Source organism: Tupaia chinensis, unplaced genomic scaffold (genome assembly GCF_000334495.1).
Source record: "Tupaia chinensis unplaced genomic scaffold, TupChi_1.0 Scaffold139431_1, whole genome shotgun sequence".
In the NCBI taxonomy this organism is placed as follows: Eukaryota; Metazoa; Chordata; class Mammalia; order Scandentia; family Tupaiidae; genus Tupaia; species Tupaia belangeri.
In genome coordinates this window covers 136,099-144,096 of record NW_006199316.1, presented here as the reverse complement: position 1 = coordinate 144,096, position 7,998 = coordinate 136,099, and the positions used below count along the sequence as shown (strand labels likewise).

Genomic DNA, 7,998 nt, shown 5'->3' with positions numbered 1-7,998 from the left:
CCCCCCCCCGAGTCTAGAGATTCAAAGACACCCTGCCCTGCGAGATGCAGAAACTCCTAATTGGAGCTGCGCGCACCCAGTGCCGATCACTGCGTGATGTGCCTTTCCGAGGCAGCGCAGAAGGCAGCCCTTCATTAAACCCGACACCAGGGAATTAATTCAACTCACTGCCGTCACTCTGTCTCCGTCACCCTTTCCCCTCAACAGTCACTGCTCCTTGATCTTGCACACCTTCATGTCGAGCGCTCCTTGAGAAAGGAAGCTCCCCCTGACTGTCACCTGGCTATGACTATATCGCGGGCCGGGACGGGCCGGGACGTGGCGCAGACCGGGAGGGTGCAGCAGGAAAGGACGCGGGTGGGCGGATGGAGAGCGAGATGGCGCATCATGCGGGCTGTCATCGAAGGAAGGCGACTGCAGGACCACGGCCGGGAGGGATCCTCTCCCACCACCCGCAGGAGAAGGAGGATTTGAAAGCTGAGGGTGACAGCTGACTGGCTCACTCCATTTTAGCTAGTCTTGAAACAGCGACTTTATAATTAAAGTCCCTTCGGGGAGAGTCATGTGGGGAAGAAGGGAGCAGGGGGGAGGTGTGTGGGGAGGTTACCTGGGCCAACACCAGCCTCACCCATGGAAAATCATGGTTTCCGGGCAGACCCCCTTGCTCCCAGCAAGACCGACCTACACACCTACCTCCCCTGTGGCCCACAGGCCCCTCCTGTCTCTACCCCTATGCCAATGTCCCTCGGCCTGGGGTGAATCAAGGCAGCTCCTGGGGCGAGCAGAACCCCCCACCCCTGCCAGCCCCAGGCACACTGGTCACCCCAGACAACCTCCTGCTTTGCCCCACTCTGCCCCATCGATATCTCCGTTCTTAAGCTGAGAAATGAAACTGCTGGGAAGTGTTGCCCTAGGGCACCAAATCAGATCTGTCCTCTGAGAAAAAACACTCCAGAAGCCGTAGGTGATGTCCTGAACGTCGCCGGGCAGCTCTTGAGTGTGATTCTGCTTTCTCTATGGAGCCTCAAAATGTTTGTCCAGGAGTGAGGAAAGACACAAAATTGGTGAGGCCAGGACAAGGGAGCATGGACAACGTGAAGCTGATCTGCGACAGGAGGGAGGGTCCCCAAAGGAAGGAGGTGGAGCGCTCTGGGAAATCTCAGAAGCTGGTCCGGGCTCCCAGTAGGAATGATGGCAAAGAAGTAGCCCCAGTGAAATAGCAACGTTCAATCAGTGTCCCCATTTTACAGATGAGGGAGTTCGGAGAGGTAAGTAACCTGCCGTGGCAAGGTCCCCTCTAGAGACTCAGTCCCTGCTCCCCGGGGCCTCGGGCTCAGACTCTCTCCCCTACACCAGGACTTGCTTCCTTTCGAAGATTCCGCTTGCTAAGAAATCCCACGCGGACATCACCTCTTGACTATAATCAAATCGCAGAGTCAAGTCAGAAATGCAAAACGAGCTATGTTAAAGTGTTCTTTGTTTTATGAAACTTAAGAAATTTTGACCTTTTCTTTAACTGGAGTCACCAAATCAGATGATCAATGTCCCCCACCCACCAGGGACCCCTGAGTGTCGCGGCTGATGCCATGGAAAGAAAGGAGCACCGGGCCACGAGTGAGGAGGATGGCCCTACCCGGCCGCTGAGATGAGGCAGTGCACCTATACCATCCCACCCCAATTACAGCCACCAGCTCAGTCAGCGTTCCTGCCACCTCTAATACAGGGCAAGGGTCCTCTCTCCTAGGAGGAGGCCCTGCTCTCGGGTAAAGCCATCAGGGGGAAGGGAGAAAGCTTCCCATCACAGGTGTCCTTACGATAAGGTCGTAGGAAAAGTCACGACCCGTTTATGCATAGAAACATATAGAAAAATACTGGGGCCAGCAGATGGCGAACTGGTTACATCGCTGGACTCACACCGGGCATGTGTACGTGTGTGCCCAAATCCCAAGAGGAGAATGGAGGAGAAGGGATTGCGGTGTGACCATCCCTCCTGGGGGGTGATTTCTCGCTTTCTGTCTCTGTCTCTTTCTGTTTCTCCAGCAAGCACATGTACCCTCTAGCAAAAACAGCTTCTCTTTTTTTTTTTTTTTGGAGAGATTTTCACTGTAGGGCGCATGCGCTCGCCAGACAGACAGAGAGAGACATAGAGACAGAAAGCGAGAAATCACCCCCCAGGAGGGATGGTCACACCGCAATCCCTTCTCCTCCATTCTCCTCTCGGGATCTTGGGCACACACGCACACGCGCCTGGCGTGAGTTTTAAGCCACCAGGTCCGGGACATGAACCGCGGTTGACTACGTGGGAGTCCAGTGACATAGCCATTACGCTAACTGCTGGTTCCAAAAACAGCTTCTCTTAAAAAAAAGAAAAAAAGAAAGCAAGGAAGGAAGAAAGAAAGAAAAACATAGAACAACACGTCGTAACTTTTCCGATAAACCAATATTAAATGCATTAACACACATTAATGCTCGTCCTGAAATTGTGCGAAAGAGCCAAAAGACTCCCTGAATTCTGCCTGTCGAGGAGGTTAATTTGGGTCGTGGGAGAGAAGTACAGGGACTGTCAGGGTCTCTGGCAGCCCAGTTCAAGCTGGGGACAGGGAGGAAGGCCCACTCCACACAGCACATGCCCAACAGCCTCTTGGGGACAGAGATGCCTTTCTGCGATCCATGTCAACTGGTAACCAAAGGCATTCAGGAAGATCTGCAGGATACATGCAGGCCCATGTAAGGGTGGGATTTTGTGAAAATCAGGAAGGAGGTGGAGGCAGCTTTGTACAGGGCAGAGCTGGAGAAGAACCCCAAGCCCAGAGCAGACGTGGCACCATGGGGAAGCCGAGACAGCAGCCACCGTACGGGCACAGCCTGGCTGGAAACATGCGGATGTCCCAGCACGGACATGGAGCATCTCCGAGAAAGTGTCATTAGGGTCAGAGCCGATTCTGTAACTCTGAAGAGGCAGAGGTTGTCCTCCTGCTATCTCAGTTACGGAAAACCATTAATATTCCTATTTTAGAAATGAGAAAGTTGAGGGACCAGCAGTTGGTGTAATGGCTATGTTGCTGGACTCCCATGTAGTCAACCATGGTTCAACTCCCTGACCCGTTGGCTTAAATTCACACCAGGCGCATGTGCGTGCGTGCCCAAGATCCCCAGAGGAGAATGGAGGAGAAGGGACTGCGGCGTGGCCATCCCCCCCGGGGGGTGATTTCTCGCTTTCTGTCTCTCTGTCTCTCTCTCTCTCTGTCTTTATGGTGAGCGCACATGCCCTATAGCAAAAACCTCTCGGGGGAGGGGGGAAAGAAAGGACTTCATGAAAGAGGGGCTTCCAGAAGAGTAGGAGTAGTGATATTTCACAGGGTTCCTACACTTAAAGAGAACTTTTCAGTGTCAAAACCACTTCATAGCTGGGAACCAGCAGTTAGCGTAATGGCTATGTCGCTGGACTCCCACGTAGTCGACCGCGGTTCGCGTCTCGGACCCGGTGGCTTAAATCTCACACCGGGTGCGTGTGCGTGCGTGCCCAAGATCCCGAGAGGAGAATGGAGGAGAAGGGATTGCGGCGTGACCATCCCCCCTGGGGGGTGATTTCTTGCTTTCTGTCTCTATGTCTCTCTCTGTCTGTCTGGCGAGCGCACGCGCCCTATAGCGAAAACCTCTCAAAAAAAAAAAAAATACAAACCACTTCATAGCTAACCTTCTCAACATAGACTGTAACCATTGAAAAAAATATAAAAAACAAACAAACAAACAAACAGAAAAAAAAACAGAAATAATTCCTAATCTTACTACCCAGAAATAACCAGGACAATCACTAAATAGCTTGCAAGTATTTCTTTGAAAATAGCTATCTGTGATACACATGCGTATGTATATGTGTTAGCCAATTGGGATCCTACTGTATATATACTATATATTATACGTAAGTAAAGATGTTTACATATTATATATAATAGTGGGTTGTCAGAAAAATCATGATGCATTTTTCTGTTCAAAATGAATCATGACTTTCCTGATGACCCAATATATAAATAGAAATTTTTATGTGTTATATATACTATATAAATACATATTTTATATGTAGATGCTACTTTCCACCTAATGTCACATCATGATATTTTTCTTTAGTAGTTAAAATGTATTTAAAAGATTTCCTTGTATTGGTATTCCATAAATTATTTCATCATTCCCCTATCGTTGGAGATCTAGGACTTTTTCCACTGTTGTAAGGAAACGTTGCACTTACAGAGCTTCTGATTGCCATCATTGTTTATTTCTTAAGGACAGAGCCCAAAGGACACGGACGTTAAAGCCTTCAGATACACGTTGCCCAATTGCTTTCCAAAAAGAGTATCCTGGAGACTCCCTGCATCAGCAGATGTGAACATACCCACCTAGCCACATACTGGCTAAGGACTTCCTAAAGAGGGGCCCTCCTCGGATGAGATGCAATGCGTCGTTAACAGGAACACATTTGTTAAATTCATATACGTGATCAAAGAAGTACAAACTCTGTCTCGAACACACACACGCACACACACACAGTAATATACACATTAATTAAGTCTGTGCTCTTTGCAAACTCTGGCACTACTTCCAGACAGACCTTAGAGGACCCCAACACCGAGGCACCCTGCTGAGACTGAGCTGCACCCCCTCCTCCTATGGTAGTGTGCTTCTTGAGGCCTGCCTGGTTCCAGTCCAACCAAAGCCACACACAGCATCTGTATAAAGCACACAGGGGTTTGGGCTCTGATTCCCAAGGCCGGGATCATTATCCCTGACAAGCAGATTCTACCATCTGCATGGGCCACCTGGAACCTGGGCATATAAGAGGGATGGGCACAGGGGAAGGGCAGGCCGGGGGAAATGAAACTAGGTGTTGCCAAGAGCCAAGCTAGCAGGCAGCAGCTGGCTCCTGCCTGGCTCCAGGATACCCTCTGTTCCCCAGGCCCCAGGGGCTTCCTGTCCCCACCCCACCGGGGGCCTGGGGAGATCACCTTTCTCTCTCAGGTTTCCCTGTTTGCTCTGACCCAACTCCCAGCTTTCTCCTGTAATCTGAGCTGGAGTTGCTGGCAGGCATCTAGATGGGGGTAACTGTGCAGGTCTCTCTGGGGCTCCTCATCCCCAAGTCACTTTTCCCTACCCAGCTGGCCACTCTGCGTTTGCAGGCTGCTGGCCCAGACTGAGTGTTCCCCATACAGAAGGACAGAGGACTGCCGGGACACTCCTGGGCTCTTCAGAGAATGACTGAGCAAGGTCTCACGGCCCCATAAATATTCCTGGTATTCTTAATTTTCCGTGGCCTCACGCTGGGTCTCCCGACTCTCATTAAACCAGGAAACAGATTACAACGGGATCCCGAGGCAGACACATTTCTTCTCTCATCCTTATTCTGCTCATATAGTTGTTATTTAACAACTATTGAACAGGTGGCCAGGAACAGAGGACAGGAAATAGGCCACCGAGGGTGTGGCTGAGAAGCGGGTGTGTGTGCTAGGCTCCTCTCAAACTCCACCAACACGCACTCCCCAGGATCAGCGCCCCAAACTCACTGTTGCCAACAATGTCCTCTCTCCGCACTCCCAGTGCCCCAACCTTGGACTATCACAGAGGGACCCAAAGTCCACCTGGCCCCTCCTAGAACTTTGCATGTTGTGTTGAAATGGTTTCTTTTCTAATGATATATATCACACATATAGAAAAGCATAAAAATAATGCCAAAAGATCCATGTTGCTATTGGCTATATTTTCTTCAGCTCTTTTTTTAGAAGAAACATTTTAAGAAATAAGACATTCTGAGAACAGTTGTATTTCCCTCCAAGGGCCCACTGCCTCCTCCCTGGAGGTGTGCGCTGTTCTGAACATGGTGTGTAGCGTTCTCACGTGTGCCTTTACACTCCCGCCACGGTCGTGCGTATCCGGAAACAATACCGAGAACCGTCTTGTGAGTTTTCAAACTTTCCATGAATAGGACCCGAATGTACATAGCCCTCTGCCATTTGTTTTCCCATTCCACACTTATTCCAGACGTGCCCACACTGATTTGTAAAGCTCCCTGTGTGAATGTAACAGATTTAACTCACCCATAGTGGCTTCTGGGTTTTTGCTACGGAAGATGTGGCTGCGGTGACGATTCCTGTCCATCTCTCTTTGCGCACGTGTGAGAGAGTTCCCTTTAAAAATACACATGTTGGAGCTTTTTTTCTCAGCTGTCTCCTCCGCAAGGTACAGACCTGCCACCATGTCCCCAGCTTGTGGCATGATTTACAGCGCACACATGGGCTCAGTAAAGTTGGCTACCTGGACCAGGCTGCAAAGGATTGTCTGTCCAGCTCTTTACTCACACACGAGAAAACTGACCTCCAGAGATAGAGTGCAACATTATTTAGTGTCCGAGCTGGAACTAGGAACACCAGGCTTCCTTCCTACTTTCCTGACCCATTCCTGGACTCTCAGGGAGAGATGGTGACTAAGAAGGAAGGGGAGAGGCAGAAAGAGGTCACACCTAGACACTTGGCCTCTGGAGTGAGGCCTCACAGTTGGACACTCGCTCAGCAAAGTGAAAACCTCACCCTGGACCCAGCTCTCAGGCTGAGGATTCAAGACTGAGGCTTCATGGCTGTTTTTTCCAGCCAAGGCCAAATACCTAGAAACAGCTTCCATATGAGGCCTTGCAGCTGGGCAGCAGCCTCTAGGTGAGGCCTTACAGCCCGACATGGTCAGGTGAAGTTCCCAGATCTGGACACCTGCACCCCAGAGTGAGACCTGCTTTTGGTGACTGTGCCCTCCGCCCCCATAGACAGTCCAGTCCAGTGGAAGATCCTGGAGTCGAGAACGTTATTGCCGACAGGCGATGAGAGGGCTCTGGCACCTAGTGGCTTGGGACTGAATCCCCACTCTCCTTTTTACTAACTGTGTGACCTTGAGCAAGTTACTTCACCTGTCTGTGCTTCACCTTTAAAATGGGAGGGTAACAATTCCACCTACCTTATAACGACATCATGAAGACTAAGACTTAGTTTCTATAAAGCAGTTTAGCAATGTCTGGCACACGGCAAGTGTGATATGTTTCTGTTTTTTAGGTTTTTGCCATAGGGCATGTGTGCTTGCCATAGAGAGAGAAGGAGAGACAGGGAGAGGGAAAGTGAGAAATCACTCCTGGGGTGGGGGGGGCCATGCTGCAATCCCTTCTCTTCCATTCTCCTGGGATTTGGGGCATGCACTCACCCGTTCTGGCATAATTTTCAAGCCACCAGATCCAGGACTCGAACTGTAGTTAGCCATATGGGAGTCCAACACCTTAACCACCATGCCACCTGCTGGCCCCTGCACTGTGTTTTATTAGCCCCTAGGTACCATCTACCAGGAGTGCAGCACGACCTTGACTCCCACGCTGACTCTTCTGCCTGCCTCTGGGCAACGCAGGTCTGGGAATGGCGGAACCCCACCTGTCATTACAATTGTAAAATGAGATCAGACAGCCCAGAAGGGCACGGACGAAACAGACACAGAGTAGCAATATTACTTCCCTCAGCCAGTTCCCGACTGCTGCTCAGGCCAAGCGTTTTCCCACCCATCTTGGGCTACACTTTGCGGGAAGAGATGAAACCCTTTCTCTATGGTCTGGCCCACAGTCCAGAGCTGGCAGAAGCCCGCCTTGCACATCTGCTCCCTGACGTCATGAAGTGTTTCTTCTCCCCAGTCTAGAAGGAGTTGGGAAAGTATTGGAGTAAAGTCATTGTAAGTCTCCAGGCCTCTACTCATCAGGAGACGGGGGTAACCGTTTCCACGCTACTCAGAATCATGAGATCAAATTGAATATATGTAAGCAAAAGTGCTCTGTAACCTGTTAAAACATAGCACAAATTTAATACTTTCATTATAAAAAGTAGGTGTGGTGGTTAAGGCAGCTGGATCCCACATGGCCGACTGTGTGGTTCATGTCCGGCGTGAGTTTAAGCCACCGGGTCTGGGACTCAAACCACGGTCGACTAC

General features: G+C 50.4%; 1 protein-coding gene across 1 annotated transcript in view; it reads right to left on the bottom strand.

The window, feature by feature from the left end:
* The window catches only part of DSCAML1 (DS cell adhesion molecule like 1), a 430,778-nt gene that overhangs the window by 379,701 nt on the left and 43,079 nt on the right, over window positions 1-7,998 (bottom strand). The gene's annotated exons all lie outside the window — the stretch shown is intronic.